The sequence below is a fragment of the Orycteropus afer genome, unplaced genomic scaffold (genome assembly GCF_000298275.1).
Source record: "Orycteropus afer afer isolate SDZICR_OR568_19922 unplaced genomic scaffold, OryAfe1.0 scaffold00302, whole genome shotgun sequence".
Taxonomy (NCBI): domain Eukaryota; kingdom Metazoa; phylum Chordata; class Mammalia; order Tubulidentata; family Orycteropodidae; genus Orycteropus; species Orycteropus afer.
This window is the reverse complement of record NW_006921889.1, coordinates 1,504,483-1,516,190: the sequence shown is the minus strand read 5'-3', so window position 1 is coordinate 1,516,190 and position 11,708 is coordinate 1,504,483.

The window sequence follows — 11,708 nt, the reverse complement described above, 5'->3', positions numbered from 1 at the left end:
ATATTATCCTATCACTGACAGCATTGTACTTCAGGACAGATCTTGAAAATCCTTTGTGATGATGAATGCCACGCCATTCCTCTTCAAACTGTCATTCCCATCATAGTAGATCACATGGTTGTCTGATTCAAAGTGGCCCAAACCAGTCCATTTTAGCTCACTAATGCCGAGGATATCAGTCTTTATGTGTTCCATTTCATTTTTGACAACTTCCAATTTTCCTAGATTCATACTTCATGCATCCCGTGTTCTGATGATTAAAGGATGTCTGCAACTGTTTCTCTTCAATTTGAGTTGTGTCACATCAGCATATGGAGGTCTCAAAAACTTTACTTTATTCATAGGAGTAAGGCTGGGTTTACTGAGATGATGCAGCTCTTTCCCAGTCCTATTTTGAGAGCCTTCTAACCTACCCGGATTATTCATAAAGTTGTGCGGTAATGTATCAAACAGTGTTTCTTTGCTATTCATAAGGTTTTCCCTGGCCAATTCTTTGAGAAGTGGATGGCCTCTTCCTTCTTCCTAGTTTGTCTCAGTCTGTAAGCTGGGCTGATACCTGTGCACCATGTGCATCCTGCTGGGTTTGAAACACCAGTGGCTCAGACTCAAAACTCACATCAATATGTCACCATGGTAGGACAAACTGACAGACAAGTTTGTCTCCCTGTTGGAAATCTCTTGTACCACCCTTACCTGGGTCCTTGTGGCTTACTGCTCCTCTGTCTGGGTTCCTGGCTTTTAATCCTCTTTCTCCCGCTCTCCCGTTCTGCTGCTTTGGGCATGCCTGTGTTCTGTCTCCTCACCTGGATCCCTACGGCTGACTGCTCCTCTGTCTGGGATCCTGGCTTTTAATCCCCTTTCTCCTGCTCTCCCGCCCTGCTGCTTTGGGCATGCCTGGGTTCTCTCTCCGCACCTGGACCCCTGCGGCTCACTGGTAAAGTAGAGGGTCAGTAAAAGTGAGGGAAACCATCAATGAGATGTATGGATATGGTAGTCACAATACTGGACTGAAATATACCAAGGACCACAAAGATGGCACATGACTAGGTAAAGTTTTGTTCTGTTACATGTAAGGTCATTGTAAGTCAAAGTCAACTCAAAGGCAACTAACAACAACAGGTCCTCCCAGCTCCAAGTTATTAACTGTGGTTACTCCTGAGGGGTGTATTCCAGACAAGAAAGGGAGGATTTTCCATTTTACTCCTTACTATTCAAAAAGAGAAGGAACTCTGGTGGTGCAGTGGGTTAGGCATTTGGCTGCTAACCAGAAGGTCAGTGGTTCAAACCCACCAGCTCTGTGGGAGGAAGATGAGGCGATTTACTTCTGTAAAGATTTACAGATTTGGAGACCATGTGGGGGTTGCTATAAGTCAGAATTGATTTGTTGGCTTTGTGTTTGGTTTTTGGTTTTGTTCAAAAAGAGAATTAAAAGTATAGAACTTTGAGTCAATTTTACTTTTTTTTGATGCTTTTCTATGTTTTTCGTATTTTCCATAATTAAAAAAATAATGATCTAAATCCAACTACCATTTATAAGAACTACAGAGGACAGAGGAGCATGTTAAATGAACTAAATGACACAACAAACGAAATTCTTGATGATTAGAAGGTGTGGTAGTTAAAGTTGTGTGTCAACTTGGCTGGGCCTGGTTGAGTGGCTGGGCAGCTGGTGGTAGTATTTCCCCACGATGAGTCTGGCCATGGTGGGAACTACCACAAGCAGCTGCGTAGCTGCTTTAGGTATGTGGTCTGCTTCCTGTATATAAGAAGCAGCTTTGGGAATGGTCTCTAGATTATGGCATGCTTGAACACTGCATGTAGCTGACTTGTTGTTCAACAGCCTGCCATGCTCTTCTGATCTTGGGATTTGAATCAATGTCCTGTCATTTGTTTGGTAGCATTGGGACCTATGCCATTTCACTTGTTGACCTTGGATTTGTAGCCTCAGCAGCCAGGAGCTGTCTGAGTGAAGAAAAGCTTCTAGCTTCAGTGGGCTGGGAGCAGGAAGCACAGCTGAAGGCCAAGATTGAGTGGCTTTCACCCAGCCCCTAGAGCCTGGCACTTCGAACTTGGAGTTAAAGCCTCCAAGCTGTAAGAGAATAAACTCCTGTTTGTTCAAGTCATCCCATTTGTGGTATATTCTTGTCAGAGCAGTACTAGGTAACCAGAACAGAAGGTATACAGGATAAACAACCTTGTTTCTTCAACAGATAAGTTCCAAAGGTAATGAAAAGAAGTAGAGGGAAATCTTATGATTGAAAGAGATGAAAAAGACATAGCAGCCATTTGCAATATGTAGTCATTAATTGGCTGCTGTAAGAAAAAAAAAATCACAAATAGGAAATAATGCATAGCATTTATGAGCAAGGACTGGGCACCCAGAAATGCATCAGGAGTCAAGAAGACATAAGACGTAGACACATGCATTCCAAGTGTGAAAAATTTGAACACTCACTGGACATTTGGCCCTGAAGGATTTTTTTAATGCGCAATAATCGTATTGGGGTTATGTTTTTTTTTTTTTTTTTAAACTTACTTTTCAGAGAAACATACTGAAATACTTATAAATGAAATGATGTGATGTCAGAGATGTGCTTCAAAATAATTTGGGAAGAAAGAGAGTGGATGGGGTGTGGATGGGGCAAGATTACCATGGGTTGATGGTTTTGGGGGGTTAGGTGATGGATACATGGGGGGCTCATCATTTGGCCAGCTTTTGTGGGCATTCTCCGTTAATAAAAAAGACTAAACGGTTATATTGCCAGTACAATTTGACTGTTAGTAAATTATTTCTATCCCAGCATCTGTGAAACACTTATTTTTTAAAAACTTAGAGGTTCACTCAAAATAAAGTAGAAAATTTCAAATCCCAAGAAATTTTCATCCCCATCTTCCTCCTCCCACACAACATAATTGACATCCTGGTCACAGATCTGTACGAAGCCATGCACAACATGAAGTATATTGTCAGCTTACTCCTGGGTTTTGGCTGCAACTCAGTCCTGTTTTGACTGTGTTCCTTTAGGCTCAGACTTTCCCTGCTACAGAGACTACAGGGGTCAACTACCAAGACCTATGCAAAAACTGGAGAGGTCATCAAGATGATTAGGACGTGGCCCCTGCCCTCAAGAACATGGATCTGCTGTCACATCCAAGGTAAAACCATCCACATTTCTCAATGCAACTTCCAGATTGTGGGATTCCAGGCATACCGGGGTGCCTCAGACAACTTCCTCAGCTGGCTTCTCTCCCTTCCCAATTAACTCATCCTGCCTCACAGCTTCAAATTCATCTAAAAGTTGATGATTTCCAGGGACATGCCTCTTCCTTTACTACAGACTCATGTATCCAACAGTCTTCATGACCTTCTCACCTAAATGATGAAGAGGAAACTCAGAGTTATTACGTCTAAAACAGGATTTAGGATCATTCTTCAAGACTCATTCCACTTCAGTCTGCCCATCTCAGGGAGTCAATCTTTACACACACACACACACACACACACACACACACGTATGTAATCTCTTACTTTATTTATTGAAAGTATTTTTAGGGTTCTTCTTCTTTTTTTTTAAATTTTGATTGTGATTTGGTTGAAAATTTAGAGTAAATTCATTTTCCACACAGCAGTTTATTCACATTTTGTCTCATGACATTGACTGCAATTCCCCACAATGTAACTGCTGTCTTCCCACTTCCTCCCTGTAGTTCCTTTTTACCTGTGTCCTTCCTTCCTATGCATTCCTGCCCCTGCCTCCTGAGCTATCTCAGTAGGGCAAACACTGCCTTTCTGTTCTTCCATGATTGATCGCTCTAAGGAGTATCTGTCTGATGTAAATGTTCACCTTATATGCCCATCTGTTGTTTGGCTGGAAGCCACAGGATTGAGTTCATTTCCAGACCTGAAAGGTAACTAGGGGCCATAGTCTTGGGGTTCTCACTAGGCTCTATGAGACCAGTAAACCAGGCTGTTTTTTTGTTTGTTTGTTTGTTTGTTTTGAATTTTGAGTTTTGTTCCATATCATTCTCCCACTCTGTACAGGATCTCCTGCACTGATCCCTTTCTGAGTGGTTGACAGTGGTAGCCAGGCACTATCAAGTTCTTCTGGTGTCATGGTCATATAGGCTAAGGATCACATGGTCTGCTAGTCCCTTGGACTAATTTCTTTCCATGTGTCTTTGGTTTTCTTCATTTTTCTTTACTCTGGACAAGGAGAGACCCATTGTTGCATCTTAGATGACTACTTGCAAGCTTTTAAGACTCCAGTTGCTACTCACCAAAATAGGATGTAGAATGATGTTTTTGTGTGGTATGTTATGCCAGTTGAGCTTGATATCCCTTGCGATCATGGTCCTGAGCCCACAGGTCCAACTACTTGCTCCCTCAGGGTGGTTGGCTGTGGCCAAGAAGTTATCATAACTTTGCTCTTATTAATTCCATTATATATTTGAACATTTTTACAGACATACAAATACGTATGTAGAAATATTGTCTGCCAACCTTATATATGGTCATGGGTATATTCCTATGGAATCATTCTTGATTCTTCTCTTTCCTTTACTTTCCACATCTAATTTCTCACTAAGTCCAACTCACTACTGTGGTGCGGTGGTATGGCTTTTCTAGCCATAGTCTTTGTAACTCCCGCTGGATTACTGGCTGGGACCATGCAAATAAGATACGTAGAACTCTGATGTTGGAATTGGTTAGTTTTGCCACTCTACCAGTCTTAAAATGAGCCTTCCTAAAGGCAGGAAGGGAAATCTGACTGCCGTCAAAAGAGAAGAACTGGAGGTAAAGTGGAACACATCCTTGGACTGGAGATCCCTGTCCTGGACCTCCTTGGCAGAGATGCCCTGGTAGAGACATTCCAGCAGAAATGCCTGGCAGAGATGGCAGCAGTGGAACTAAGAGTCACGAGACAGAGTGGTGGCCCTGTTGGCCCACAGAACGAGAAAGCTGAGTGCCATTGGGGAGGAGGTCTCCTGGCTGAGTGGAGTGCACCTTGGTGTACCTATTGGCAGAGTTAAAAGACTTTTGTTACATTTGTCTAAGCAGGGCAGAGGCCAGGCCAAGAGGCCAAGGGCCAAAGAGGCATGCCTGAGGTCATAGCAGAGGGGAAACTGTCCTGATCAAAAAATTGTATCCTGAGCATTTATCTTAATCTGAATTATAGCCTGTTACTTCCCTAATACACCCCATAATCATGGCTATTGTCTGTGAATTCTGGGTGGCCATTGCAATGAATCATCGAACCCAGTAGAGAAGTAGTGAGTGCCATGGGAGGGGAAGCTGGTGTCAGAGTTAGTAAAAAGATTGGAGGGTGGTGACATGTCTGGCCTCATAGGAATAAACCTTGGGCTGCTGCTGATGATTCTCTCTTCCTCTTGTGAAGTTAGAGGAGGTCAGAAGATGCTCTCCCCATGGCCTTTTTGCAACTACCTTCAGGATATATCTCCAATGTAACTATTATGCACTACTTAACTGTTCTTGGTTTGCTCTCGGTTAAGGTATCACTTGGTTAAAGTCACAGATAATCTCTCATCTGGGCTACTACAGTAACCTAATTGGCCTTGCTACTTTCCTCCTTACCCATTGTATCAGTGAAGATTAGAGTTTAAATGCATTCATTAGATTATAAGCCACTCCCTTGCTCAATTTTCTCCAAAGGTTTCCTTTCCCACTTACAATAGAATTCAAATTCCTTACATGGATAACAAGCCCCTGTACAACCTGCCCCCTGTCCACCCAGGGTTCTCACCTTATCTTTCCCTACTCTTCTTGGTTCACTCTCCTCCAGCCACTGGATGGTCTTTGAGTGTTTGCTCTAGCCTCAGAATCTTCATACTTGTTCTCCCTATCCTCGATTGTTCTTTAAAACTACTCACATTTTGTTCCTTCTCTTCCCTTGATTCAAGTCTCTGCAAAAATGTTAGGTTAAGAGATCCTGACCTTCTATCCTTTATAAAATAGCCCCGTCTCTTCCAACCATTCACTCTAGTTTTTTTTTCAAATAGCACTATGATTACTTCTCATATGCAAGTTGAAGTTGAAGACAATGAAAACAAGTCCACGAGAGCCAAAGTATGACCTTAAATGTATCCCTCCTGAATTTAGAGACCATCTAAAGAATAGATTTGATACATTGAACACCAGTGACTGAAAACCAGAGGAATTGTAGGATGACATCAAGAACATCATTCATGAAGAAAGCAACAAGTCATTAAAAAGACAGGAAAGGAAGAAAAGACCAAAATGGATGTCAGAAGAGACTTTGAAACTTGCCCTTGAGCAGAGAGTAGCTAAAGCAAATGGAAGAAATGACAAGATAAAAGAGCTGAATGGATTCCAAAGAGCACCTTGAGAAGACAAAGTAAATTACTATAATGAAATGTGCACAGACCTGGCGTTAGAAAACTAGAAGGGAAGAACATGCTCAGCATTTCTCAAGCTGAAAGAACTGAAGAAAAAAATCCAAGCCTCAAATTGCAATACTGAAAGATTCTATGGGCAAAATGTTGACTGATGCAGGGAACATCAAAAAAGATGCAAGGAATACACAGAGTCACTGTACCAAAAAACATTGGTTGATGTTATCATTTCAGGAGATGACATATGATCAAGAACCAATGGTATTAAAAGAAGAATTTGATGTTGCACTGAAGTAAGTGGCAAAAAACAAGGCTGCAGGAATTGACGGAATACCCATTGAAATGTTTCAAGAAACGAATGCTGTGCTGGAGGCACTCAATCAGCTATGCCAGATTTTTAAGACAGCTACCTGGTCAACTGACTGGAAGAGATCCATATTTGCACTCATTCCAAAGAAGGTGATCCCAAAGAATGTGGAAATTATCTAACAATATTGTTAATATCCCACACAAGTGAAATTTTACTGAAAATAATTAAAAAATGGTTGCAGCAATATATTGACAGAGAACTTCTTGAAATGCAAGCTGGATTCAGAAGAGGACATGGAACAAGGGATATCATTACTGATGTTAGATGGATCTTGGCTGAAAGCAAAGAATTACAGAAAGATGTTTATTGTATTTGATTGACTATGCAAAAGCATTTGATTGTGTGGATCATAGCAAATTGTGGATAACATTGAGAAGAATGGGAATTCCAGAATATTTGATTGTACTCATGAGGAACCTGTACATAGTCCAGGAGCCTGTCATTCGAACAGAACAAGGGGACACTGCATGGTTTAAAATCAAGAAGGGAGTGCATCAAGATTGTATCCTTTCACCATACTTGTTGATTCTGTATGCTGAGCAAATGATCCAAGAAGTTGGACTATCATCTTTCAAGTGCTGAAGAGCAAAGATATCTACTTGAGGACTAAGATGCACCTGACATAAGCCACGGTATTTTCAATTGCCTCATAATGTCTGTGAGAGCTGGACAAAGAATAAGGAAGACCGAATAAGAGTTGATGCTTTTGAGTTGTGGTGCTGGTGAAGAATGCTGAAAGTACCATGGACTGCTAAAAGAACTAACATCTATCCTGGAAGAAGTGCAGCCAGAATGCTCCTTGGAAGTGAGAAAGACCAGACTTTGTCTCACCTACTTTGTATATGTTGTAAGAAGGAACCATTCCCTGGAGAAGGATATCATGCTTGGTAAGGTGGAGGGTCAACGAAAGAGGGGAAGACCTTCAATGAGATGGATTGACACAATGGCTACAACAATGGGCTCAGGTATAGCAGGGATCGTGCACCTGGTACAGGCCTTGGCAGTGTTTCATTCTGCTGTGTGTGGGGGTAGCTATGAGTTGGAGACAATTCGATGGCTCTAACAACAACAACAACAACAACAACAACAAATGATTGCTTAAAGGACCCTGGTGACACAAATGGTTAAGAAATTGGTTGTTCACCAAAAGGTTGATGATTCAAACCCATCCAGCAGCTCTGCAGAAGAAAGACCTAGTGATCTGCTTCCATAAAGATTACAGCCTAGAAACCCCTATGGGCAGTTGACTCTGCCACATGAAGTCACTGAATTGAAAATGGACTTGATGGCACCTAACAACATGATTACTTTAAATTATATGTTATTTATTTCTCTCTATTTTTTCCCCTCCTCTTTCTCCTCCTGAGAATGTAAGCTCTATAAGGGAAGGAATTGTGATTCTTTCACCTCTGTATCTCTAGTGCCCAGCACAATGGTTGAGCGTTTGGTGAATGAATAAATGAATGGATGAAAGAATCTTCCAGGACTAGTCCACTACAGACCTACATTTTCTAGAGAATGGGAAAGTGAAGATCCTGTTTACCAGACATTTATCCTGGTTGAGTCCCACAGTACAGGCTTGAGCTATGAAGCTCATATGCATTTCCTCAAGGGCTACTCAGGGATTGTTCCTGCAAGAGTCTAATAGTTGTCACACTGGCACTAATATATAATATATATAATATATAATATATAATATATAATAATAATCAGGCTGTCACCCACATCCCATTAGTGAACAATAATTTGTTCTTAACCATTTGAGTGGTATTCTAGAAGAACAAGTTATCCAAACAAGGGTGCTCATACTTGACCAGTGAACACTGGGGTTGGTGAGGAGAGAGAGTTTTAGATGTAGCCCTCAGAGGTTCAAATGATCTTTAAGCCCAGCTGTCTTGTATCAGTCTCCTGGGAAGAGGAGTCTTGAACTAAAATGAAAAAAATTAGTCAAGCTTAAGAACTGTGAATAACATATAGGGTGGCTCTGTTCTGTATTCTGATGGAAACTAACCATGGGAGCCCTGGTGGTGCAGTGGATAAATGCTCAGCTGCTAACTGGAAGGCCAGTGGTTTGAACCTACCAGTCACTCTGCAGGAGGAAGACATGACAGTCTGCTTCTGTTAAACCCTAAGGATAGTTCTACTCTGTCCTTAGGATTGTTATGAGTTGGAATCGATTTGACAGCAACAAGTTTTGGTTTTGTTTTTGGTTAAAGTCTAGCCCAGTGTAGAAGATGTTTCACTTCAATAACAACTGAGGGGAGTCATATTTTGACTCTCACCCTCAAGACCCTGGAGATGTTACAGGGGATGATGAGTACCAGCCACAGCCAAAAGGTGGATACCTGTGCAGGAAGAGTCACACTGCATGTCTACTCAGAGAGTGACCACAGCAGTGATATGGGAGCCATGTGGTAAATGCTGGGGAGGTACCAAAGCAGGAGCCTGGTTTGACTGCAATGATTTTCTATTCTAGTTGCCTTTGAGTAGAGTCTGACTCATGGTGACTCATGGTGACATGTGTGTCAGGGTAGAACTGTGCTCCATAATGTTTTCAGTGGCTGATTTTCTGGAAGTAGATCACCAGGCCTTTCTCCTGAGATGCCTCCGGGTGGACGTGAACCACCAACCTTTTGGTTAGCAGGGAACATGTTAACCATTGGTACCACTCAGGGACTCCAATGGTTCTCTCTGAACCTTCCCCAAATTCCAGTGACTTACAACAACCACCACCACCTCCACAACAATGAATTTATGTTTCTTACTTATTGGTCTTCAGGTCAGCAGGGATGGCTCTGCTTCAGGGTGTGGTTCCAATTCAAGTCTGCCCCACATGTCTCTCTTCCTGCAGCCCGTATGTTCTCATGGCAGATGGAAGAGGTTCAAAAAGCCAAGGCAAACCATGCAAGCACATTTAAAACCTCTTCTCAGGTCACATGCATTAGCATTCCATGGACAAACAAATCACATAGCCAAGTCCACCATCAGTGGGGCATGAAAATGCGCTTTAGTTACTCTAGTGGGAGACTGCAGTCACGTGGCAAGGGCTGTGGGTGTTTAATTCTATTGCAGGAAGGAGGGGAAGAACTGGGAGCAGTTATCCAGTCTCTCACAAGGCCCATCTTGGCTATTCAGAGGCACAAGTGAGTTACCATGGAGACATCCTGAATGAACAGAGAGAAATCTCAATGGTAAGGACCTGAAGCTGAAGATTGTTCCTTTGTCATGGTTACTTTGATACACAGTCCTTGATTTTCACCCTCCAGGTGACATTTGACCTGCCTTGATTTTTACACCCAGGCTAATTTGGAGCTTGTGGAAATTCAAATAACAGGACCATGACCTATAGCCTCTGGCAAGAAGCAACAAGGCTAAGAGCTTGAGCACATGAAGCTTGTGAAAGGTAACGTGAAAGGCCACACGTGCTCACATGCAGCAGCCAGGCCTGGCATGTGGAAAGAAAGCATCAAGTCTTTTTCAGGTTTGTTTAAAATTACAGATAAGGTTATTTCTTCCTTGCCCTGCTTTTATGATCTTGGCTCTTCAGTGACTTCTTTATCACGTGTAACAATGGTAACCACCCAACCAGTTGCTGCACAGTTGATCCTGACTTATGGAGACCCTATGTGTTGCAAAGGAGAACTGCTGCATAGGGTTTTCAAAGCTGTGACTTTCAGAAGCAGATTGCCAGGCCTGTCTTCTGAGGAGTCTCTGATTGGGTTTGAACCACCAACCTTTCAGTTAGTAGTTGAACCATTAACTGCTGCCATCACCCAGGGACTATTTATCCAATTATTCAGCATCATAGGGGAATGACATTTCCATATAACTGATATTTCCAGTTAATGGAAAGCTTCCCCTTCAAGTGCCAAAACTGTTTATTTTAAACACTTTAAAAATTTTTGAAATTGTTCTAAAATATATAATGTATGACCTGTCTTAAAATCAAAAAGACCTAAATATAATTCATTTTTTTCTTAAAGAATACCCGTTCAAATAATGTCTTTTAGAAGGATCGGCTCAAGGCTGGTCCCTATGAGGTAGAGGTTAAAGATATTCCTAATGTCCAACTGTGGTAGTTAAGGTTGTGTGTCAACTTGGCTGGGCCTCATTGAATGGCTGGGCAGCTGGTGGTAGTTATTCTCCATGATGAGACTGGTAATCAACTCCATGGTGGGATCTACCACAAGCAGCTGAGTAGCTGCTTTAGGGATGTGATTTACTTCCCATATATAAGCAGCAGCTTTGGGAATGGTCTCTAGCTTATGGCATGCTTGAACCCTGAATGTAGTCATATCATTGTTTAGCAGCCTGCCATGCTCTGCCAATCTTCGGATTTTCAGTGGACTTGAATCAATGGCCTGCTGTGTTTGGTAACATTGGGACTGTGCCTTTTTACTTGTCAACCTTGGGTTTGTCAGCCTCAGTAACCAGCAGATGTCTGAGTGAAGAAAAGCCTTCAGCTTCAGTGGGTTGGGAGCAGGAGGCAGAGCTGAAGCTCAAGGTGAAGTGGCTTTCACCCAACTCCTAGAACCTGGCACTTTGAACTTGGAGTTAAAGCCTCCAAACTGTAAGAGAATAAACTCCTGTTTATTAAAGCCATCTTATTTGTGGTATTTTCTGTTAGAGCAGCACAGAGGTAACCAAAACACCAACTTTTCCAAACTGCTGTGCCCCTCCATCATCTCCAACATGAACTACTTCCTCTCCCCTCAGTAGTCTCCCTTCTCTCTTAGAATTCCATATTTCACTGTAAAATCTCATAGAACTCATGAACTGCCAAGGAATTGGGTCACATGGTTGTGGAGGCTGGCATTCAAATTTATGTACCAACCACCAAAGCCAAAGATGAGGAAATTGAAGATTTTTACCAACTTCTGCAGACTGAAATTGACTGAACATGCAATCAAGATGGGTTGATTATCACTGGTGATTGGAATGCAAAAGTTGGAAACAAAGAAGAATC